Below are 26,928 nucleotides of genomic sequence, written 5' to 3'. Positions count from 1 at the left end.
GGTTCCTCACTGTGAAGGGAAACAGCCCCACTCACTCTCATCTGGCATGTGCTATAAGTGAGAAATATTTTTTATATATTTCCAGTTAATTTATCATCTCATCATAATCTGCCTGTTTGGGCTAGCACAAAAAGCCCAAGACCAAAAGCTGATGAGCAAAGATAGTATTAAAAATGTTGAGAAATCTAAAAAATAAATAAATAGATAGCTGCTCCTGCACATGAATGTTTTATGATTTTCAAATACAGTTTTGTAGAGAATGTTTGAATCCTAGCATGAGAGCTTAGCACATTTGAAAATAAGTCTCAGTTTTACCGAAATTAAAGATATGAATTTCTCAGTCACATTCATTTATTTCTATGCCATCTTAGGAATTTTAAAAATCATCTTAATTCAAAAAAATTGATTATTTCTAATAATGGATAATATTTAAAAACTTCTAAAAAGTAAGATTTATAGACAAACAGAGTTCCACATAATTATCAGTGAAATAGGTGATGGACATGGACTAGTTGATACTAGTCAAAGACAGCACCAAAAAACCCATCCATTAACTGAACATTTGTCATTGAATAAAAGACCCAAATATATGAACTAATGTATTTATAGTTCATCTCATTTAACTAAAGGTAATTTAAATTTAAATAAAGTTTTAAAGGATAAATAATAAATGGAAATAATAAAGGATTTAAGATGAATTTGGAAAATACACATCACTTGTCTCATTTGGTAAAATCAAAATATGCATCCTACATGCTGCAGATGCTTTAAAATCTCATTTATCCTCATCAACATACCATTGCAACACGTTTTCTCTATCATGAATGCTTTAAAAGAACATGTTGGAAAGCTTTTGATTATGTCAGTTAATAAGCAATAAGAGAACACTTGGTCACATTTAAAATTTTATACATTGATGAACATGATGTTCAGTAAAAGTGTTTATAATGGTATTTAATAGGGGAAATATCTTTTATATAATATACACATACAGCTATATATGCATATAAGTGCAGTGATAGAACAACAGTTAAAAATGTGATCATATCTATGTTAGTCTTCTCTAAGAACACTTTATATTAAAAATCTGTACAATTTCTGTAATCCTCATCTTTTCTCTGTATTATGTTATTATGTGCATGTAGCATGTTATTTTTATGAGTTAGATCTAGTAGTAAATTTACAGGAACAAAATAGTAATTAAAGGACTGCAGGAGGGATTCTTGTAATGGAACATTCCTGTATCTTAAGTATGGTGGTGAATCTGTGCATGTGATAAATCTGCTTAGAACTAGACACACAGACACACAATCTGTCTCCCTCTCTCTCTCTCTCTCTCTCTCTCTCTCTCTCTCTCTATCTATCTATCTATCACACACACACACACACACACACTTGAAATGTGTGACTGGTGAAATCTGAATGAATTTTCTAGAGAGTATCAATGCCAGTATCCTGGTTGTTATACCATAGTATAATATTATAAGGTGTTAATATTGGGGAAAATTGGGTGAAGAATACTTTGATTTATTTCTTACACTTGCATGTGAGTCTACAATCATCTCAAGGGAAAAGGTTCTTTTGAAAAGTACTTTAAAGATGATAACACTTCAGGAAAGGGAAGGAGGAGATTTAGGAGATGATAGGATTAGTAGAGACTCACAGAGTCCACATAATTATCAGTGATACAGGTGATGGACACATCTGTGCCTCCTACTTCTACCCAATACTCCTTGCAATTCAGCAAGAATGTGAGAATCCAGTCTTAAGCTGCTGGAAATTATTGGAAGACATTCTTCTCCTGAACAAACTCTTCTGGTTAAAAATGATATTTTTGTCATTTTATTCTTCATAAGTGTCTGCCTTCTCTTCTAGGTTGTAGAACCCTTGATTTGGCGTTGTTATTTGTCTGATTTGATGTACCTTATGTCCAAGTACCCTTTCTGCTTTCTCAATGAGAGACGTGCTTTGATAAATTCTATTTCTAACATCTGTAATAAGGCCCTTAAGGTTTTATTGATCAATTAAAGAACGCCTTATTTCTTAGTGGTAAGAAAATATTCTGTTAAAATAATGCCATGAAATAAAAATGCTCTTAAATGAAAAGGCATTGTAAGAGTAAATCAAGATGAATTTACTATCTTTCATTGCAAATAATAGCTTACTGCTTAAAGTAGACATATCAATTTAACTGTGGTGTGCAAAATTATGTAATAAATTTGATGAATATAACAGTTCACACACATACAACTTGTCTTTAATGTTGGCTAAAATATAAAATCTTACATAACAATATAATAATTTTAGGATTGAATAAATCATAACTGTAGAGTCAATTTAACTTAAGTGACTTTGGTTTGTCAAGGACAATATAGGAATATTTTACATGGCAATTTCCTTAGCAACAATTTCTCTAATTTAGAAATTATAATTATGTTTTCCTTTTTAATCTGTCTGAATTTGGAGTATTTTGACCAATAGCACATAGAAGAAAGTGAAATTAGATTACAGAAGATATGCAATTACTTCTTATCCAGTGAGTCACTCACACTGACACTCTGAACCAACATATGAGAAATTAAATTTTTACAATTCTGTGAGCCGTAATGAGAAAAAAAACATGGGTAGTCTATCTGGTTGATTACCCAAGCTTAAGTTCCAACCAAGAACCAACCTCACCTACCAATCACGTGATTGAGTTGTGTTTCACTTTCAGCCTAATAAAGTCTGAAAATGCCTTCAGTTTTCAACAAACATCTGAATGAACCCTTCCCAATTCCTACCTTAAAACCTGGGGGCAGGGGTGGGGAATAAGGTTATAGTCACCAACTAGCTACGTCAGTAATGTTCTAAGTAATTTTCCTATAAGATTGGTGAATTAGTCCAATAAGTATAAAGTGGTAATCAATTAAACAGATAGGAAAATAAAATATAAAAATCAATCATTTTTTAACTTGGACAACAAAAGGTTCTGTTACCAGGATCTGGAGTATAAAGTTAACTAATTGCAATTAGTTATATGGTATAGAACTCCGTCTTCTAAATAAGATGAAAATGTTGAGAGTTTAACATCTTTTAGGAGGAGGATAAATCATTAGTTACTCAGAGAACACTTTATGAAGTGAATTGAAAAACTTGACAATGAAATCTAAGTTGAAAAGCATCCACACGTCATAATCTTGGGCCATAACCCAAATCTGTAATTGTGTCTTGGAACTAAGTCTTGAGACCAAGAAACATTAGCCAGTCTGGTATCTTAATTACAATTCCTTTATTTGTATTAATTGATTTGTAACCAATGGAAGGCACAGAAACAAATACAAAAATATAAAGCAAATCAGAACAATCATATTAACATTTTTATATTGAGATTAGTAATAAATTTTCCAACCTCAATTATTATTTCTTTGTAATTGACATTTAAATATTAGAAATGCTTTAAAATATTTGCTATATTTGAAGACCTAGCATATTAGGCTTCTGACTTAACTATAAATGTATAAGAAAATTAGCTTAGGTTTTTAAATTATGCTTGGTTTAGTACATAATGTGAACTATCATATCTAAAAATTTAAACTTTCTGATTTGTAAGTGGGGTTTAATTGAATGAGTAGATTTAGATTAGCCTCATAAAAATCTGGGGTTTTGCTATTTAAAATCCTAAAAAATTCAGATAAATAAATCTGTCACCATAGTTTGAAATGGTGACAGATTTATTTACAAATTTAATACATTATATAATTGATGTTATACATTTCAGAAGATTTTAACCTGTCAAAACAATTGTGTTAATTTAACAGTGATCAAGGAATAAATGAAAGGAATTTTTAAGACTTTTACGAAAGTTGCCAGATTTATCAATTAAAAATGAAACTTACATGTTAAACTTAATAGTTTTTTAAACCTGAAGCTTTAGTGAATTAATTATTAATTCAATCACAGGTAATGCAAAAAATAGTCATTTTATATACAGAATTTCTTCTCAGACACTAAATATAAATTAAAGGATTTCCTTGGCTTTAATATGTATCAATAAACACACAAAAGGGAATATTAATTTTATATATAATTTGAAGTCAAATTATTAATTATATTTTGAGGCCTAAACTTATTTGAGGTACAAAGTAATTTGTTGACTGAAGGTTTCAAGGAAATATGATATGAAGAAACCCAAACCTAGATATATAGGAATTGAATACTTAAAATCTGTGCATCAGAGAGCACTGACAAACAAACACTGGGCTCAGAGTATTTTAGTCAACTATAAAAGTATAATTCTACTAACCTAGAAATTGGAAGTAGATAATATCAGTCACTGAACCAGCAAATATAGATAACATATATTCCATGGATTCCACAAAAATTATCTTTCAGAATCTGAAATTGTAAAATTGACAATTTTTTCATGTTACTTTATTTTCTTCCTTCATCAGAGAATTTGATGCAAAAACATGATCAAAATGACAGCTTGCCTAGGTCAAACCAGAAGGGGAGAAAAACAGAAGAAATACTAATTTCAAAAATGAATAGGATTTGGATATTTGTGAAATTTTTACTAAAAAAAAGGACAGACATTACTTTGTTAGGTTAAGTATTTTTTCTAGTATAATCAATGAAAAAATAACTATGCTTTATTTTATTCATAATATTTTTCAGAAACCATGACTCAGCATCTACATAGATATTACTATTATAGTTTATCTTAATTATTCAGCCCAAACCTATACTTATAAAGCAATTGAAATGTCTCTAACTCAAGCAAATGTTTTATTCTCTTCTGAAATTATAAAAGCAGTATATTAAAATAGAAAAACTTTAGCAGGAAGAAGTGCCTGATATTTGTCATGACTCTCCAGTGTCTTAGCTATGAGATGTTGACAAATCATTCAAACTTTTTGGAACTCAGTAATCCCATCCAACATATAGGACTAACTTATTGCCACCTTGAGGCCAGAAAGCAAGACAGAGGTTTGATGGAAGTCTCCTAAAAATTATAAACAAATCACCTGTCATATCCCTTTCTTTTCTCTTTTATATATATATATATTTTTTTCTCTGTCTTCTTTCAAATTTCTTTTCATTCCCTTTCCCACCTGCTACCCATTTCACATCCTCCCAACCACACATTAGTGTCTTAATCTGCATGAACTCTCTCCCGGGACACGTTTTAGTTGTATAAAGGAATAGTCATGCTATACAGATGCTGACTTTCCTGAGTTGGAATCCTATGTCAAGATGAAGTCAAAGTGGATTTCAGTCACTTAAGTTGATGTCAATCATCGTTTAATAAAGAAAAATGAACCGACAGTTACAGTAGACTTCAAAGATCAAGAAAAATTCTACCCAAAAGTTCTGAGAGCCTTCTTAATTTGCAGAGGTAAATAAAAACAAAATGTAACTAGAAGACTGGATCTAGATATTTGAGGGAGAGATAAATCAGCCATATCATTCTGTTCTAAGAAGATACTTTATACTAAATTGTTCTTCAATACGGAGTCATATTCTTGGACTGCTTACAGCTAGACATTCCAACCAGAAAACCCTGGATATCATTAGCTTGCTTGAGTAGCTGAGTTTATATTTCATTGCCTTCTCAATGCATTACACAGAGCAATGTTGCTTGGCCAAAAATGATTTTTATAGTGTTTTTGTAAAAATCCTAATTATAAAGGAATATGCAATGACCGCTTAAAGTTACAGTCCTGGCTCGTGATTTATTTTACAAGTCTTTCCTCACGGTTCTCTGCTAAATAGACATTCTTTGTGTTTTATTACACATTTCTTCCATTGCGTCATGCTCTCAGTGGGTTGGTGTGCCTATATTTTATTTTACTCCTGCCATTAATTACCTGTGGGCCTGTATCATGTCTCCCTCAGACCCATTTATTATAACGGTGCCTGCTGGTGTCCCTGCAGCTAGCAGTCTGTCAACATTTCCATTAGAAACCCCATTTCACAGGGGCTTAAAATTCAGCTGTAAAATTGTGCTTTAAGCCATACATGTTTAGAGTACACGGTATGAGCTATGAAATGCTTTCTTTTTAGCTCCAAAAAGACACATTTGGAAAAAAAGCAATGTCGAAATGGATGAGCATGTAGGCGCTAATTTCTGTGTTTAAAAAGAATAGTTTTTGTTTTTTTCTCCTAAAAACAACGTAATCTTATAAAAGTATCTATAGGTCTTGGTTTATTTTCAAAATGGAAAGGTATTTCTCTGTAGTTTATGGAAAGAAGTACGAGCTAGGTGGGAGGTATGTCTCCATGTTTTCTTTGTTTCTTTATTTTAATTTCAATGCTACATGACTGCTAACATTTTTTAGGAATTTTGAAATATGCATTTAGTTATATAGAAAACTCAAGAAATGATCTATTGACAATAGAAGACAGGCCTTCTAAAGTGTTAGACCCTGTCTCAAAATAAAAAATAAAAAAGGCTGGGGATATGGCTCAGTAGTTAAACACCCCTGGGTTCAATCCCTGGTACTAAAATGTAAAATGAAATTTTTAAAAAGAACACAAATACAATTGTAGCTACAAGACATGAAATAATTTGAACTCCTATATCACCCTGTATTTTATGTCACAAGATGCTTGGTTTTTCAAATGCTTTTCAGAAAGCTTTCTTCATGTACTATTGTGTTTCTGCAACTGTTATTGAATACTGACATTTGTAAAAATTCCTCACCTTTTAAAGGTAGATTTGAGATTTTTATTGTGATAAAGTATGCAAAATACAAAATGTAACCATCTCAGCTGTTTTTAAATGTTGCAATTCGGTTTCATCAAGTATATTCACAGAACTGTTCAACCATCAGAACTATCCATTTGCAGAACTTCATCATCCCAAAGAGAAGCTCTATCCATTCAACAATAATTTCCCATTTTCTTCTCCCTTCAGTCCCTGGTAACCTTTATTCCACTTTCTGTCTGTACAAATTTCCTTATGGCAGGCACCTTGTTTAAATGGAATCATGCAAAATGTGTCCTTTCACATCTGACTTGTTGCACTTAGCATAACTTTTCCAAAGTTCACCCATTCCATAGTATATATCAAAATTCCGCTGCTTTTTACTGTTGAGTAATATTACAAATTGTCAACATTCCATTTTTTGTTTATTCTTTCACATACTGATGGGAACTGGGACATTTTCATCTTTTGGCTATTGTGAGTAGTGCTGCTGTGACCATCGGTGTGCAAATACCTGTTTAACCCTGTGCTTTCAATTTTTTTTTTTTTTGATTTTTCACTAACACTCCATTTCAGACTTTTCATATCAGCCTATGGAAATCTACTGTATGCTTTTCAGTAGTTACATATTTCATTATAAGCATGTCCAACAAATCACTCTGTTAATCCCCTATTTATGGACATTTAGGATTACCTAAGGGGGTCATATGTACAAATAGTGTTCCATTGAACATATCTGTATATAAATCTGGACACATTTGTTGAAGTTTATATCTAGATTAAAGGTCTCTAGGTCAAAGAGGATGTGTGTTTAAAATGTTTAAAATAATGTTTAAAAATAAAAATATAATACAGAACATATTCTTCTACCTACTCATAGTGGATTAACAATTTTCTTTAAAATAAAAAATTTCTTGGCTTGTTAATTGGCACAGTATATAAGAATGCCTGATCTCTTTATACCATTGTAGCTTTGCTCAAGTGATGACTAAAAAGTAATATTTCCTTCTTATTTTATTTTGCATATTATATATGTTTATTGGCCAAATAAATACGGTTACCTGTGCCTTGCCTGTCTCAGGCTCATTTTTTCTCCTGGGTACAAGATTTTACTCATTGAGTTCTTAATATATGAAGCAAATGAGCATCTAATCTATGTTAACACTTTTTTTTAGACTTTTGACTCATTTTATGACATTTGTCATATCAAACTTCAAAGCTCTACGTATTTAAATTTTTCAACTTTTTATTTTTGAATGTATATCTAGGATGAACTTACTAGAACATTTGAAAAATCTATGTTCTTCATCTGTTCTTAATTGGATTGTTTTTTAATTACTGAGTAGTAAAATTTCTTTCTATAATCTAGATACAAATTCCTTAGCACACATGTAACTTGAAAATATTTTTTTTAATTACTTGAGCTATCTTTTCACTTTCTTGATGGCATTGTTTGAAGCACAAATGATATAATGTTATGAAGTCAACTTTTATTTTATAGTTGTCCGTGTCTTTGATTTCATATAAAAAGATCACTGAATTCAGTCACAAATATTTATGCCCATGTTCTCTTCTAATAATTTTGTGGTTTTATCCAATATATTTAAATACACAACCCATTTTGGTACATGTTTGTACGGGATGTAAAGAATGAGTCCAACTTGACTCTTGTGCACATGGCTATGCAGTCATCTTAGTTCATTTTGTTGAGAGACTGTCGCCCCCACTGGTGCAGATGCCAAAACTGAGCGGTCCTGGAATGCATGCCCTCAGCACAGTGCGGCATCTGGAATGAGCAAGATGGCTCCTGAGAAGGTACAAACTGGCTTGAGAGCCAGAAAAGGAGACAGGTTTGGGATTTTTGTAGCAATTATGATACGAGGCTAGGTAAAAGGTCACAGTACCAAAGATGGGAGGATCTAGACTTAACCAGCATGTTCGGCTGTGAGGAGGAGACATAAGGATGGGGCTTACAACCTGCAAGGAATCCAACAGCACAAGTGGAGTCAAACTCCACTTCAATAATCCACAGAATAGGAAAAATCTTGCAAATCATATGGTTGATAGGGTCTTGGCATATAGACTCTTCAATAGGAAAAAGAGAGATAGCCCAACTTTAAAATAGGAAAAGAGATCTTTAGGAAATATTTTGCCATAGATGATATGCAAATGGCTCTGAAATGTGAAAATACACTTGGCATCTTTACTCACAAGGGAAATGCAAATATAAACCATAATGAGATGCTACTTCCTACCCACTAGGATATCTGAAAATTTAAAAAAAAAAACAGATACTAACAAGTGTAGGTGAGGTTTTGGAGAAAATAAAATTCTCATGTATTGCTGTGGGATTATACAGTGGTGCAGCTATGTTGGAAAGCAGATTGGTCATTCTCAAAATGTCGGCCAGCAATTTACATTTTTAGGTATACACCCAAGAGAAATCCACACAGAAAAACTTGCCCTTGAACGTTCATGAAGCATTATTCATGAGAGCAAAGAAAGAGAGATAATACAACTGCAAATCCACTGATGAGACAGTAGATAAACAAAAAGTAATATATCTATACAATTAAATATTATTCAGCCATGAAAAGGAATGTCATGCCAACACATGTTATACATGAATAAACTTCAAAAATCATTATGCTGTAGAAGAATCCTTGGACAAAAACCCACAAGTTTTATGATTCCATTTACATGAAATTGTTCTGAAGAGGCAAATAGAGACAGCAAATTAACGGTTGCCTGGGAGTGGGAAGAAGGGGAAAATGGAAGTGATTATTAAATGATATAAGACATGTGTTTAGAGTGTTAAAATTAAATTAGATGGGGCTGGGGTTGTGGCTCAGAGGTAGAGTGCTCGCCTAGCACGTGTGAGGCACTGAGTTGGATCCTCAGCACTACATAAAAATAAATAAAATAAGGGAATTGTGTCCAACTACAACTAAAAAAATTTTTCTTTAAAGATAGATAATGGTGATGGTGACACAACTCTAAGAATGTTCAAAAATATGTTCAACTATGTACTTTAAGTAAATGAATTATATGCTACGTGAATTATATAGCACAATAACACACACACACACCACCCATACACACATCCTATAGGCCCAAAACCTCTTAAAAGTAATCATCATCCTCTTTAAATTCATATTCAAATTTTGGAAACCACTTATTTTAATATGTTGTTAATGTATTAAAAATCGTTACTATATGGTGTGGTAATGAAAATTATTTAAAGAACATAACTTTTTACATCCCACCTTGGATACAGCTATATTCTGCAGTTTTTCATCTCTAATGCATTGAGTGGTGTCTATGTTATTTCGCCTTTGGTGATGCCCTGTTTTTAATTGTACTGCTGTCTTTTCATGTGTAACTATTGATTGGAAAAGTAATCTGATAGTGTGGGGCTATAAGGGCAGTGCTCGCTCACAGTGTCTGCTCGGAGCAGTGTGGTCATGGAGGCTTCTCTGGGTCAATCACATCTAAGGCCCGAAGCGCCATTGAGATGATAGATTCTACGTTCACTCTACCTACCCAGGCTATATTTGCAGCCTAAGATCAGGTCTATTTAATAGGTTGAATTATTTTCTAAAGAATTCTTTTCAAACAAAACTACATGATAGTGTTAAATTATGCATGATTACCTAGTTAAAGAATAAACAAAAGAAAAATTATAGCCATAAAACATCATGGGAGTGCAGAGACACACTCAGGGGTGATTTTACCACCTGGGGGATATTTGGAGACATTTTGGCTTCTCCCAACTTGGAGTGGAGGGATATAGGAGAGCAGGGGTGCCCTACTAGCATCAACTGGGGAGAGACCAGTGATGCTGCTAAACACCCTATGGTGCTCAGGAAGCGTCTACAGAAATGATCTTCTAGGGTTACACACACATACACACACACACACACACACACATCTATACATAGGTACATGTATATGGTAATTAATCGAACTGTTAGTGCTTTGTGTAGCTTTTGTATGCATGTTGTACTTTGTATAGAAGCAAAAAGAAAGAATTATTCTAACTAAATGGAAATTTCTGTTTTAAAAAAAATCTCTAACAAGAACCCCTTTTCTGACCATCATATTCCCAAATGCCTGGTGCATATCATGTATTTGGTAAAGATATTCACAATTAGATGATTAATATTTTGGGTAGAAGGACCTATGACAAACTCTCATGTTATGGTTTTGATATAAGGTATTCTCCCAAAGCTCCTGTGTTAATGGAGAAAAGCTCAAAGACGAAATGATTAGATTAAGAGAGCTGAAACCTAATGAATGGATTAATCCACTTGATCGATTAATTTATTGGGTGGATTAATAATTTGAACAGACCAACAGGGTGGTAACTGTAGGCAGATGGGGGCGCGGCTGGAGGAGGTTGGTCACTGTGAGCATGTCCTGGAAGGGTTAACTTCTCTGAGCTGTCCCTTGCCCCCTTCTTCAGAGCAGCCCTGAGCTGAGCAGCTTTCTTCGGCCACACCCGTCCACCATCCTGTTCTGCCTCGCCTCAGGCCCAGGCGGATGAAGCTGGCCAGCTATGAACTGGACCTCTGAAACTCTGAGCTCAAAATAAACTTTAAGTTGCTCTTGTTGGGTAGTTTGGTTACAGCAAAGAAAAGCTGACTAACACTCCAGATGACCATAATTTGAAAACAAGTAGCAGGAAGTATCAGTTTGTCCAAATGTTCTTGATACCATGGCAGGTCTGATCCAGCTTGACCTGGTCATGGAAGAACATTAAATTTCCTGGAGACAAGTGAACAGAAGGAGAAGTCAGGGAGATTTGAATTCACTGAAATTCCAATGATTCTTTCTGGAAGGAGACTTGTTCCTTCCTAAATGAGCCCTAGGGCTCAGGAACTCCCATAGCTCTTTCCTGTTTGAAGATGGGTGTTCAAATAAAAATATGAAAGGTTTCACCTATAAACATTAGGACAGTGACACAAGGAGAGTTAATTCTTGTGCTTAGAACAGAAATCTGCAACCATGCTATTAATTTTGGTCAAATGTCACTTTTTAATCTTGTCTCCTTTCTTTTTAAAGTAAAGAGAAACAAGATGCTCGTTGTATTTGGTGAGATTGGTAAGGAAAATGAGAAAATACTTTGCACTTTCAGGAAACAGAATAATTTATGGCATAATGTCACATTTGTGTGTTGTCTGAACACTCTGCTATACTAAAAGTATGGCATAGCATAGGTCTGTGTGAAAGCAAAGAGTAGAACATAAGCATTTTGGAATAAGAGAATCAAAGTCTAGTTTAAACATGTAAAGTTGCTATCATTATGTTGGTAAACCATAGATTTTTTTTTCCTTCTTATTGGTTTATGTTGCCCTTAGTAAGTTCTATTTCTTTATTTATTTCCACCACAAAAACAAAGGTGTTCTCATAAGAGTCATACATTCCTGTACTGAAAAATTAAATAGATTGTCAAATTTTTAGCACAGTATCAGTACTCACAATATTAACCAAAACATTTGCTATACTAAAAACAAATTACAAAATAGAAATATTAAGTTAAAATTTAGCACTGCAGTAGAATCTACCAGAATAAACCCATTTCATTCTACTTAATCTCTTTTTCTACTGAAATAAAAATATAGATTCAATCCTTTCCCATTTTGCCAGCTTTTATGTATTTATGTATTTATCATGTCTTCCTTCACAGCCATAACCACTATGTTATCTGAGAAATTCATACTTTACAGCTATTTAGTAGGTTGTTTCTAAACATAGTCACCTGGCAACACCTGCTTATCAGCAGTTGGCTAATATGTGCTCATAACACAGAATGAAAATGTCAGATCACCATTTAACAACGAAAATCACTCTCCTTTTTCTAAAATACCAATCTGTTAGCAGCTAGCTAATATCAGAACACATATTGTAACAAATTATGTTTGTTTTCCTCAAAGATACCTTCAGTGTCTTTTAGACAAAGAAGGACTAAAGATCCTTCATTATTTGTCATGCCTAGAGAGTTATAGATAGTCTTTTACTAGGTAGCCAAAGAATAGGATCGTCAAGTTCTTTAAGGCAAGGTGGATGAATTCTGATAAGAAAACTATTGTTAAACCAGGATTTATATGTATTGGTTACATCATCAGTACAAGCCCCATAACTAATTATAGTCCATCAATGTAGCTACATATATCATTTATTGTAAATCTACAGGGGATAAATTATACACAGCTTAATAGCAAAAAATATTGCTTTACTTGTTATTTACATTGTTTTGTATAAAGTTACTATGGCTAGCATGAATTTTACTTATGGTTAATTATATTGTTTCTATGGTAGACATATAAGAAACAGCTATAGATGAAGAAAATTATACCTCACAGCAGGACGTATGGCCTTTCATGGAGACCTTCTTGATAATGACTTCTTTTCTGTTGATAGGAATAAATAATCGGTGAGTATCAAAGCTGGTCTGTATAGTAATACAGTAACATCTGATAAATCAGTACCAGTTGACACCAATTCTCTTCCTCTGAACTTTTCCCTAAAATTAGAGATACTGCCACAAATCTGCCCCATGAAACAATCTGTCACACATCTTTCTTCCTCCCACCCAAGTTTGGATTATAAATCCATTGAGGATAGAAACATGTTTTATACTTTCATCATATTCCCAGTAACATCACACGTCATACACATGATATAGATGATCAATGTTTCTAAAGACCCTTCATATCAAGGCAACAAATAAAGCATATAGACAAAACATGACAGTTGTCATAATTTCAGAAACCGAAGAGGTACTAATCAGCAAATATGGGCAAGTTGTCATTCAATATCCAATTATTTGTCTGCAAATGTCTTATTACTACTTACAAAGGTGCAAAGCTGGGTCCCTTCTAACCACTAAGTGGTTGATTCAGGGATTCTGTTTACTTTGAGTTTGGGTCTTTCAGTTCCTTGGCAAATATCGATTCTTTCCCTGACATTTCAAGGAAGATGGATTGCATTTGTCTGGTCTTTGTTGTTGTTGTTGTTGTTTTGTTCTCTAGCCCCTCTATGTTCCAGGCATGCTGGATTATTCATTTAAACTTAACATTCACCTCATTATTTTCATATGTCTATTAGAATCTGTGCTGGAAGAGACCAGAAATCTTTTGTTTCCTTCTTTCCTGTACCCCTGGGGCCTATTACAGAGTAAAAGTTCCATGAACAGTTTTTAGAACTGTGAATTGATTTACAAATGCAAATGATTATATGGCTAAAGATTGCAGATCCTGAGGTCAGTCATTGGTATGGCCTATCTTCTGCAAATGTGGTAGTGTTAACAGTCACCCACCTTGCTTTGCCTCAGTCTGTCAGTGAACTGTGGATGATGATAGTAGAGTTTCCATGGGATTGTTATGAGGTTTGAATATATAATTCCAAGCAAAGCAAGGTGCTTTGCATATTTCATGTTCCCCATAAATGTCAGTACTTATTATTATTATATTAAATATATGAAATTTGAATTTCAGAAACTTTTTTTATTGCCAAAATAACATGTCTGGTGACAGAAGAAAATTCTTCCTAATTTGAGAGCCTAAGGGTAGGATCATTCTTTGAAATCTTTCTGACCACCCAGGACATTACAGTATGCTATGGAGAATACAGTTTCCTTCAAGTCAAGCGATACATTAGCACAAAAAGAAAAGCAACTGTTTTTTGTTTTTAAGCAGAACATGCATTCCTACTATTACTAGCAATTTCATGCAACTAAGGCTGAAGCCACAATTTTGAATTTCAGAGAATAAGAATTACTTTTATGGCATGAATTAGGCACCCATGCTGGTCAGAAGATTAGGCCCCAGGAAGTCAGTACCTCCCACGTGAGGTAGAGAGCCCTGGTGTGCAGAGGACAGCCACCACTGGATGTGTGTGGGATGCTACTGGCCCCATGGAACACAATCGTAGGGTGAGCTGCTGGCTCACCTCCTACATGCATTTCCGCATGCCTGCTTCTAACCTCTCTCATGGTTTTCTTCACCATCTTCCGGTCAGTGCAGACATTGTCACATCTTTCCCTTGGGGTTTTCACCTTCTCTGGGTTTCTGAGAGCTGCCCTGGCAGCAAGATTGCCATGTCCTCAAGTCCTTGCCAGGGTGTTATGGGTTCCATGGACTGAAAAAGTGCTTCTTGCAATGGATTTTTCTTTAAGTTAAATGTCTTATTAAAAGCTCCGGTAAAGGTGTCCTTGAATTCTTAAGACGGAGTTTCCAGCAAGCCACCCTGGAGGCATGCTTGTGGTGAGGCCAGCTGGGTGAAGAGCCCTGGACACCACTCTGCCTTGGCACTGAAGGGTGAATCTGACACTAAGAGATTTTTAAGAACCTGTTTTGTAGGAAGTAGCCTCAGGTGAGATATTTTTCTCGAACCTCAACTAAGTTATTCATGTCTCTGTGTTCTTAGTCATCGTGAGAATAATAATAGCAGAATTCTATCTGCATCAAAGAGATGAAAAGAGTTGAGGCCACTGATTATTTAATTGCTATTCCCACAGCTCCCTCTGTGTCCCCAGTCGATTCTTTTCAAAATTTAGTTTTATGTTTTTATTGATTTTGCTTTTTTAAACAAAATTGTCAGGGATAGAACATAATCATAGATATAACTAATTATGATGCACCTCATTTCATATATTATACTCCATTAAATAGAAATAGACAAGTTTTGCACATGAACTGGATTAATCAGATACCATATTTGCTCTAATATGCTTCTCTGGATCCTGAACCATGAGTCACCACCATGAGTTTAATCTTTCCAAACTGTCGTACAAGCATGATTTCTATTTTTTTTTTTTATGTTTTAGGGTATACAATGTGAATATACTCCTATGCACATTTATATATACATATATATGATGTCTATATATCTCTATGAATTTCAAAGGAAGGTTGTAACAAAATTTCACAATATTAATAATGTTTGATACAAAGAATGAAATTTGGGTTTTTCAACACAACTTTTTAAAATTGCATATACTTTATTTCACTTAATCCTTGGAACCATATAATTTATCATGTAAAACAAAACTTTATGAAGAGTGAAATCGGACACTGTTAATATATATACTGAGACAGCTGACATGAAACTAGACTCTCCTGGGTAAACGAGGATATGTCTTCACCCTATTAATTTTCACAGTAAGAGGTTTTCATTCATAGAGAAACAAATAAAAGAGTTTGGCCAGCACACAATTACATAATTCATGATTGGCAGAGTCAGATTTCCAGCCCAGCTCCTATGTTTTCATGCGTTCCTTCTTGCACAACATCTCACTTGCCTGTTCCCATTCCAAAGGCCAGGGAGTCTCCTTGCTCTTTCAGTGAGTTTGACATAAGACTCTGTGATATTTTTCTTGTGACTTACCTTACTTGACTTTGACTTTGTGTTATCGATGTCTGTGTACTTCTCATCTCCATTTCTAAAGCATGTGTTTCAAATACAACATTGAACCTTTCATTGTGTCTTAGTTATCTATTTCAATGTAACAAATTTCCAACAAGTTCAGGACTTTACACATGTATCTATCCTTTCTTCTCTAAGGAAGAAAGCACACATTTGCAGTTGAGAAGCTTCCTAAGCCTGTTTCTTGGGTCTCTGAGCACGTCTTTCATGTTGTACTCTCCTTTCTCACAATGCCAACTGGTAATATTTCTGCTGATACAAATTTTCCCCCAAACTTTATGAACTTCTGTGAGTCTCATCAACTTCTATTCTATCAGGCAAAGACCACAACCACAAATCCTGGTACCAATTCTCCATCATTTAGTGATTATGAAGACTTGTATCTTATCTATAATTGTTTATTCAGTTTTATTTTCCTGTTAGCTCCTGTTCCTGTTAGTTAATGAGCTAAATAAATCCTTAACGTATGTTCACTCAACTTGTATAAGAATCAAGTTTTTAACTGTTCAGAAAATTATACTTGGAGAGTAGGTTCAGTCTGAGAAACACAGGTTTGTTATCCACATAATTTTGTTGGTGATGTTAGTGGTGAGATGTCATGGTTCTTTTTTTATTTTGAAACTATGTTTTAATGAAGTTTATAAATCATATGTAGGAATGCATGTGAGGAGAACACAATAGCTATGACTTCTATGATAAATAATTTGACTTAATTAAGCAAATAATTGGCTAGCTAAGCAGGGTTTTCTCTTTCTCTTTACAAAATCTTATGAAATTGTCAACTGAAAAGTATTTCTAGACCTTGCTATTAGAAGAGTAGAGCTGGCTGGAACCTTCTACTGGAACCTTTAAATATTTAAATATTCCATTTATTGGAGTATATACTGAAAGATTCAAGTCTCCATGTGAAGCATTAAAAATTAATAATTTTTTGTGCTTCTTGTAATTTAAAGTTCACATTAAGGAGAAAGCTTGTCATCTTCCTCTTATTTAATGAAAAAGGCCATCAACTGAAGAACAAGTAAATGAAATGGCTAACTTACTTATCTGGAAAGAAGCCATACTAAGAAACAATAAATTGAATTTTATCTCTCCACTACTGACTGAAGCCCCTCTCTGATTTCAGGTATTCCGAGAAGAGAAAACTAGAAGAAACTTTGATTTTATACATTCATTAGGCAATGCCCCAAAGAAAATTACAGATTCCTTTTCATGGCATTTTCTGTGCGTTGGAACAATTGCCACCAAAAAAAAAATCCAGGCTGTCAACCTCGATGACAATTAACAATACTGAGACAAATCATCTATTATGGGATTCTTTCGACAGATGGTAATGTGATGAAACAGAAACTCAGAAAGGAGAGAACCGTTTTCTTACCTTTATTCTAGAATATGGAAATAAAGGGGCCTTCATCTGTAGATTAGGTAGCCCCTGTCAGTTTTGCCTTCTGATTATTTCTCAGGAAAAAAAAAATAGTCTAAAATGTGTACTTAAGGATTTCAGAAAAAAACATTAGCATGCCCACTGTTTTGCTATCCTTTATACCTCAATGCCCTTCAGTCATGTTCTAACTCCCAGAGTGTGTACACCCTTTAATCCAGGGTAATAAATCATGAAATGATTTTTCTCAGTGAGACAAAAGGGACATTACTTGAAATGCTAGCATGGTATTGGAATGGTGGGGAAGGCTGTGCAATTATCTAGAAAGTCTATTTATTCCTTCTTCATTCCTCTGTACCTGAGGAAAAAAATTATTATGCAGCACGGTTAGCTATAACATTGCATCAGGAGTGAGATTAGAAAGTACTGATTTATAACAAGAATTAGAGTTAGAATAAGAAATTCAGATAAGCAAAATGATTTAAAGGCTTTATTTTATTTTCTCTATTTTTAAACACTACTCTGCTCCTTGCTCTCAACTTTTAAGTTATATGATAATTAATATTAAGAGTTTGACTATTTATGTCTATCTCTACTTCCACCCCAAGTATATAACTTTGTATTCAGTTGCTGTTTCATCTCTGAAGCAAGAGGATTCTAATATGTAGGCATATAAATCATGCTGTTGCATGATAAATGTGCCATAGAACATTAGGTCCCATGTCCTGGGAGGGAAATGAATAGCCTTTGAAGGGTACCGTGTTCTTACAACCTATAGCAGATGGTGGGAGGTGGAGTCCTTACCTAGCTGTTTTTATAGATCCAAGTTAAGTAAAGTTTACCTGAAACACACAACCTAATTTTTTGTTTTCATTTTGCTTTTATTTTTTAAGTATACCCGTTAAACAGAAAATACTCCAGAATGGAATCCATTCAAGCAGAATGATCCGCAAATCTTGTTGCTACAAAGGAGCACTCTTTTAAACTAATTGCTTTTGGACCTTTCCTGTCTCCCAGGCTACCTGTTTTGAGCTATGCAATAATTTATTAGTTAGTAGAGTGGTGCCATATTGCCAATATGACTTATTGGAATTTGAAAAGTATTTTGTATTGTCCTTAATACAGGCATAGGGTTCATGCAGTGACACATCCAGGCTTCCTCTGCATGCTGATGACCATGAAATGCACCAGTAGTAAAAACATAGGTGGGCAAGGATGGTGTGTATCTGAGAAGCTTGTAGAAATTATAGTATTTAATCGTGAGAGGCAGGAAGCAGCAATCAGTGTTTTATATTTTACTTGGGCAAATAATAATTGTTATAAACCATTTGGTTCCAGTCATATCATATTGCTGCTAGTACATCTCTTAATCCTTTTTGGTCAATTTATCCTCAAATTTTTTAAGCATATATATATATGTATATATATATACATATATATATATGAAATAGTTTGTAAGAATAGTTTATGTTACAATTTTAAAGTACATCTGTAAAATCTATGGTCATAAAATATTTTTAACCTTGACCATTAAACTTGCCTATCATGAACTGTATAAAAGTTCTTGTTTATCTGAGCTGTTTTTGTTAAATAAACTTTGATAGCCCGACATTTGAGAAAATGGTAGCCCTGTAATAAAAACATAGCAAAATGTCAAAAATGTCACCAAAAGTAACATAGATTTAATTTGTATACTATTAATTTTTTAAAGTTAGATAGTAACAAGAACCCTGGTGCCTATTTTTGAATCTTAATGACAGGCACCCAGCAGTGTGCCAAGGTTATTCTCCAGTAAATATGAATGATGAGATCTGACTATGAAAGCCATTGAATTTAAGATAAATGAAACTTAAAGATTATTGGGTCCAATCCCTTTAATTTTCACAGAAAGTTTAAATTGGCAAAGGCATAGCGTGTTTAAATATCCAAGCATTTTTGTCAGCGTCTTCACTGGAAACAAAGACAATCAATCCCTCACTATCTTAAAACAAGGAATATATGTTGGCAGTCATTTTGATAGCAAGTGTGCTGACTGATTTTTCCCACTGACTAATCGAAATGACTTTGCCTTAACTACTACTCTAAATGACAGGCATACTGAGTCACTTCGTTTGCATAGGAAATAACCTGGATCTGAAAAAAAGATTTGCAAACATGAGTGAGTGTTTACGTTGCTAAATCTAGTACATGGAAAGTCAGGAATGAAGAGCAAAGAGATCTTGTCCCTGCTTTGTAAAGAGTCTCAAATACCAAAGCAGGTGATCACCAGTCTTACTTTCATTAAAGCCAGGAAACTGAGGCAGAGATTTCCCAACTACAGACAGGGACTCAAATCGTGAAGTTTAAGGTTGTGTGATAAAAGGGGTTTAGAACATCCTTAGTTCTTCAAAAAGTTGCACTACGGCGGTGGAAAATTTGCCCACAGTTAGGCGGAAAGGCACTAGAGGGATGCAGAAGAAGGGAAAGCCAGTCATACTGAGTTAGGACAGACGCAATGCTGGACTGTTTACAATGAAATGGTCCCTTGACTAATCACAGCAATCCATTGTGGTGGCTATTTTTATCTGGATGTGTGAGTTTAAGTTCCTTTGAGAAGGCCACACGTGGAATAATAATATATATTCATTAGTGCACAGGGACAATTTCTACTTCAATCCTCATAGAGCCCAAATTAGCTATTCCTACAGAACAGTGATGGAATGTGTAATTTCTGGAGCCAGACTGCGTGGGTCCAAGGCTGGTTCTTCAGCTGTGTGACAGAGGAGAATTTCCAGCCTCTAAGCATCAGTTTCTCTGCTATAAACTAGGACCAAGAGAGTCAAATGAGGTCGTGTGCATACAAGTCCTAGAAGGTGCCAAGCCCATTGCAAGATCCTAGCCTCAGCCCTTGCGAGCGTTATCCATCTGTCCAGTAGAGGGAGCAATAACCCTACAAAAGCAGGATCCCTGATGGCCCTCAAAGGATGAAACCCCCAAATTCCTCAGGGATGAAAAAGAAATGTGACAATGGCGGAAAAGACTGTTGCCACTTGAAGAAAAAACTACTTTACTATGGCTCTCAGCAAAGAGCTTGGGTGCTGGGCGGACATCAGAAGACTCAGAAAGCCAGCATGAATTCTGGAGTCTACAGAAACCAGGAAGAGGGACGCTGACCCTTGGGTAGCCCAGCTCTGTGCACTGTGGGAGCCAGTTTGGATGAGCTACCTGGGGAATCTCCTCAGCCTTACATTAGCTTCTCAGTATGGAGGGAACTGGAAGCCTGGGGAGGAGGGGGATGCTAATGGTGATGGCTAGCCTAAAATTTGCAATCCTCACAACAGTTTTATGAATCCCAAGGACCTGAGTGCTTAAGTAGCTTTCCCAAGGTCTCAAAGTGAACAGTGGCAAAGCAGAGATTCTTAGGTTTCTGGAAATGTCTCCAGCAATCCAAGTTTTCATTCTTTTCTTTTCTTATGACTAATCTAATTCAGGAACTCCATCTCAGCCCACTGATGCTCTGCCTCTGCCCCAGTGAAAGAACATCTTAGTGTCTCCAAGGGACATGGCTGTGAAGAGTGACACACTGAAAGGTCTGGCTTTACAATGTTCTGATTCAAGTTTCCTTAAGCCTCCTCTACACCAGTTTACAGGATGTGATGCTCCATCCACACTCCTGGAAGTTGTCTGTCTGTCTGTCATATATATATATATATATATATATATATATATATATATATATATATATATATATAGTTTTTCAATGTAAACAAGAAAAAATATTATCTAGGTTTAATGAAAGAAACAGCAGAATAAGTGATATAGAAATATCTAACAATTTTAACAGAAATTTGACTTCACAGAATGTGGGAACTTAGACACCAAATTTTCCTTAGCCTTGCGTCAATCTCACCTTTTAGCCAAAAGAATAGCCACAGTTGATGAACTGCTGTAAACCAATACTTTTTCAACCACCTTTCCTCTCCAACCCTAACATCTGCCCACAGGAAGCCTGTCCTCTCATCATTCCGTCCAGGGCCTTCCTTCCCACAGTGTGGCTCTCCTGCTGATCCAGAAGCATCCATTTGGGGCTGGTTCCTATATTATCCTTCCTCGGGCAGCTGAGCCTAGGGATCTCCCTCTGCTTCCTTAGGTAAAGGTTGAGCGAAAGAAGAGAAACCCTTAGGAATGGGGGCCACAGGCATCGCAACAACTGTCTTACGTGACTTACTTGTGCTGTCAGGACCTGCATCCGTTTGGTTTGGGAGCGCTAGTGTGCACGCCTGACAGTGGCCTGGTGTGTCAGACCACGCCCAACTCTTGAAGTGCAGCTTGAGTCACACAGTAAATTGGCAGGCCACAGTTAGGTATCCAGCTTCTCCTAAGATCCAGGAGTAGCAAGTCAAAAGCCTTTTGCAAAGGCAGACTTCTGCAAAGACTAGCCTGATTTTGCTCCAGAATCCCAAGTGCAGTGTCATATGTCACCTTTAGGGGTCTGAGAAAGCTTTAAATAGCTTCACTGTCTATAACTGATATTTTGAGCATCATTGGATTTGCTAGGTCATGTGGTCCAAGGGGCAGAGCAAATTACATGACAGCAGGACACGGTGCAAAGCATTCTTATTATTGGCCTCACTTAATGCTATTGATAATAACTAAATGGGTCAGACTTCCACATACAAATGCCTTAAACCATAAAGATGCCAAAGACACTACTGTTTCTTTTTCTTAGTGACAGGATGCGTCATGTACAGTAACTTGCCCTTCACCTGGAAAGGCCCATCTAGCATGGCCTATACCACTGGGTAACTGAAGACATCACCAGAACAGCAAACATCTTAATTTTGGTGCAATTTGTTTCTCATTATCTGACATGTGTCTTGACAATATGTCCAAAGGAATTGCTCCTCCCTGCACATTGAGCCCAATCAGAATTATATAATCAATGTAATTGTTTCAGTCAGCTTTCTTTGCCACTGTGAACAAAAGACCTGACAAGAACAATTTTAGAGGAGGAAAAGCTTATTTGGCACTCACCATTTTTGTCCATAGACAGCCAACTCCATTGCTCTGGATCCCAGGTGAGGCAAAACATTATGGTAGAAATGTGTGGAGGAGGAAAGCAGATGAGGTCATAGCAATCAGGATGGAGAGAGAGAGAGAGAGAGAGAGAGAGAGAGAGAGAGAGAGAGAGAGAGAGAGAGAGAAAGTGCTCAAGTATGCTACCTCAGTGACCTACCTCCTCTAGCCACACCTGACCAGCCTACACTTCCCACACAGTTAACCCATATCAGTGGATTAATCCACTGATAAGGTTAAAGCTTTAATATCCAATCATTTTACCTCTGAAAATTCTTGCATTATCTAACAAATATCTAAACCATAACAGTGATGAATAAGCATGTTATCTTATGGAAGGGAACTATGATCAAAATATCTGTAGTCATAACTTCAGACTAGGGAGTTGACATAGCCCTGAAATAGGCCAAAGAGTATTACTGGTCTTGCTGTCTTCTTATGGTCTTTATGCAGGTAGGTAGCTATATTTCAGGTAGGAGGCAAGGTGTTGCTTTGATCCTTGAATGAAATCCCATCTGGAATAACAGTCTCCCCTTGTTTCATTTTATAGTCATTTGTCGTCATTCTTCAAGACTCATTTGTCTTCTGTGTATACTAAAAGAGACAATCAGATGAAAAAGTGTTGGGAGTCATAACACCTACGTCGTTTCAGTCCTTGTTGGTGCCACTGGTGTCTGTAATCTTTCAGGAATGTAGTATTTCTCTTGGTTTGCACCCAGATCATGAAGACCCAGTGACTTACCCAGCTTCACATATCAGAAAAACCAATCCCTAAATATGCCTTTTCTAACTATGCATTTCAGTAGTTGGCAAATGATCCACTGAGACCAATGTGCCGGAACCTGAGCCAAAGTCCATTTGATTTTGTTAAGACCATCTGAACTTCAAAAGCCCTTTCTTTAACTGGGAGACTACAGTGATATTTTTCATTTTCAGGAATTATTCTGATTTCAAAAACAATGTCCAGAATCCCCTAAATATAAAAAAAAAACCCATTCAGAAATACTGGAAGTGATTAGCATTACAAATATTTCACATTGTGATAATATCTTTTCTCAAGACTACCCAGCCTCCCCTTTATTCAAGGGGTTCTGTGTCTATAAAGTGACTCAAATGTGGAAGATGATTAAAAGATTGTGACTGTTTTCACTAAACAAGTTCACCAGACTTAGAGCATTTCTGTTTATATAGATCAATAAGACTTTATATCATCTACAGTTGATTCTCATTCTTCACAGTAGTCATGTTCTGTAAAGGTACCCTGAACACTGCATTAGCAAATACAGAGTTGCTGCTCACAGGGGAAATAAAAAGTTGGTTCCTACAAACCTCTGGTCTCAGTACTTTTGTCAACCAAGCAGCACATAAACTTGTGGGCTTTATGCATGTTTCTGTCTCAAAGACAACCTAATTATTAAATATCAATTTTTAATATTTAATAAATATCAATTGTATATGTTTATTAATATCTATTAATTTAACATTTTAATATCAGCATTCTTTAACAAAAAATTAATAGTCAATTTATTGATTGTCAATTTATAGTTCATGCCTGAACAAAACTTATCTATAAGGCACATCAGTGCCTTATGGTGCTAAGGAGCACTGGACAGCACTTTGGCATTGATTAAAGGCCATTTTAAACAAAGCCAATGGCCAACAAAAATGCAAAAAAAATACATCATTAACAGTCTAAAAGCTGAAACCAGAAAGCAGAACGTTGCCTTGTTCAACCCCAGTGGGGAAGGTGGGTGTCAGATAACTCCAGTTGTTTGCCATTTTACACATCTGTATGTCCACAAGGGACCTCAAAAGCACTGCTAGTATTGATTTGAGGATTACAAATAAATATCAGTGGAAAAATTCTCAAATACAAAATCCATGAATAACTATTTCTTTCCAGGAACACCAAAATTAATTAGCCCATGCCAAAGAGTCCTAAGAGTTATGTTATTCTGATTATGGCTTTTGCTCTGCTCTCGTGATAAGTATGTCCACTTTGTCTTTGTCCATTAAGTGCCTCCTATTGTCCCTTGCCCCCATGGGACCTCATCATCCTCATTACTGTTAGGGATCTCGATTTGATGACAGCAGTTTCTGACCTGTAGAGAAGAGCCATCACAGAACTCTTCAGGAGTGTATTGATCAGAGCCACATGAAAACAGTGTCTCCCGGTAAACAGAACTGATGTGATAAATCCATTCTAGCACTCCATTCTTCATAAGCTTTTGGATTCCTTTCTCTTCAATCTGCAATGGAAATTCTGGCATTTCTGGGTTGCTTGATATAGGCTGCCTTTGAGTCCACATTGCAACAAAGCAAGAGTCAGAGAAATGCCTAGTCCTTCAAGCTAAGACACTGAATATGGAACTTCTGCTTGCTAGGATCACTTCAGTAAACTCATCCTAATCCAATTTTATATTCATTCCACCTTGATTCCACACCCTAAAATTCCTTTGAATTGGCTCCAAATTTCTCTAGAATTATGTGTTTGCTCTGTCACTATGAATTGGAGAGATCCTGCAATTCCTTTGGTCTCTATTATACCTCCTCACAAATCACACTTACCATGCCCTCTGGGGTTTGCTGGGGTTGAGTTTGATTATAGGTCTACAAGCAAGGAAAGTTTGTGGAGGTACCTTGTGAGAAGGGACAGCAGTGTCTGGCTAGTCAATTAACCCAGAGGAGGCCTCTACAGTTTCTTCAGAGACAGAAAATAATCAAGGGACAATGAGACCTGGTGTAGTTAGGGGTGCAAGGTTCCCAGAATCATCAAAATCTGTTCATATGCCCCACCCCAATCTTTACAATCCCATTCCCTCTCATTCAATGTCTTAACTTTAACAAAAGAACCCCTTGAGGTTAGGAAATCATCCATACTATAATTCAGCTGCCCTCAACTGGGGTTTGCATTTTAAGAAATCTCATCTTCTGTAACTACAGGACAAGTGAAACCATACAGACTTTCACATCCCTTGTATTTACTTGAGGTGGGTATCTAAAGATGTACCCTTGTATTCTCCAAATTCCCCAGCACAGTTTTAAGCAACCAATGAATGCTGCTGTTATATTTTCAGCATGAGTTTTTATAATGGCAAACACTTGGTTACCTAGAATCTTACCTTCCATAGGTACATGATTACAAGTATCTAAAGATGATAATTTATGTGATCCTTTCCCCATTGCACGACATAACCTATTCCTATTAACCACTGGAAACAGGATCAGTAATGTCACATCTAATTAGATAAAAATAATAATAATAATAATAATTCCAGAAAAAAAAATCATGAAACCAGGGGCAAAGGATAGGTAGTCAAGGTAGAGAGTGAATGACAGGGTCAGAAAGTTGGAGGCTAATTATCAAAGAAATGGAAATGGGATGCTAACACCTCCAGGGAATCTCTCCTCCCAACACAAGTGGTTGCTAATGAGTACCCCCTGGGCTGCTCTTTTCCTGCCTTTGGGGCAGACTAGGAAGAGGAGGTTGGAGGAGGAAAGGAAAGCTGAGATCTATAAAGGGACAAGACACAATGGGAGGCTCCCATGGGTATCTAGCTCTGGGTCCCCTTCTTTCTCAACAAGTCTATCTTTATCTCTCTCTTGCTTTCTATGTGCTGGTCCTGGAGTTTCTTGGGTGTTTAATCTTCAACAAGAGGAACAAGGATCTGATCCTGATGTTTTAAGACTGGCATTACTCAGAACCAATTCAGATTAGACATCCTTCAGATTCTGTTCTTCTAGAACCATTTCTGGTACCAAATTTGTATCAGTGTTTTATTAGAGAGGCAGGACCACCAGGCGTATAGCTATGGAGAAGCACTGAGCAATTTACTGCAGAGACTTGAACTTAGGAAATTTGGGGAGATTAAGCTATTGGACTTTGCATTTGATTCTGGAACTTGAAGTCTACAATGCAGGCCATTGGGAAGAAAATATGGACATAAGGTGGTAGAGAGAAAGAATAAGTTGGATCTCATAAGCAAAAGCTGAATCCCACAAGAACAAATTGGAAGTCTTGTCAGTTCTTTCCGCCCGTGGAGCCTTGGTAAGAAGGTTGTCGTGCCAGGGCCCTTCCTTACAGAGCTAAGCTTTTGCATTTGGCCCAGGAGTCAGAGAAGCTGAAGAAGGAGCTGGCCCCACCAACTGCTCCAGGACAAGATGACACAGCAGCCAGGACCCTGTGTGAGCCACAAAATGGCTGCTGCTTTGCTTCTAGCCTCCAAACCCCCTCAAAAATCTCTCTGGAGCTCACCAGAAAGAACAGCTTAGGAATTTAGTTTACCCTCAGCAAATTAACACACTGCAAAACCACCACAGTTAACATTAAAATCCCACTCTGATGGAAGGAACATTCAGAACAAAGTGGGCTTGC

This window comes from Ictidomys tridecemlineatus, chromosome 9, assembly GCF_052094955.1.
Source record: "Ictidomys tridecemlineatus isolate mIctTri1 chromosome 9, mIctTri1.hap1, whole genome shotgun sequence".
Taxonomy (NCBI): domain Eukaryota; kingdom Metazoa; phylum Chordata; class Mammalia; order Rodentia; family Sciuridae; genus Ictidomys; species Ictidomys tridecemlineatus.
Note: the sequence above shows the minus strand (reverse complement) of the source record.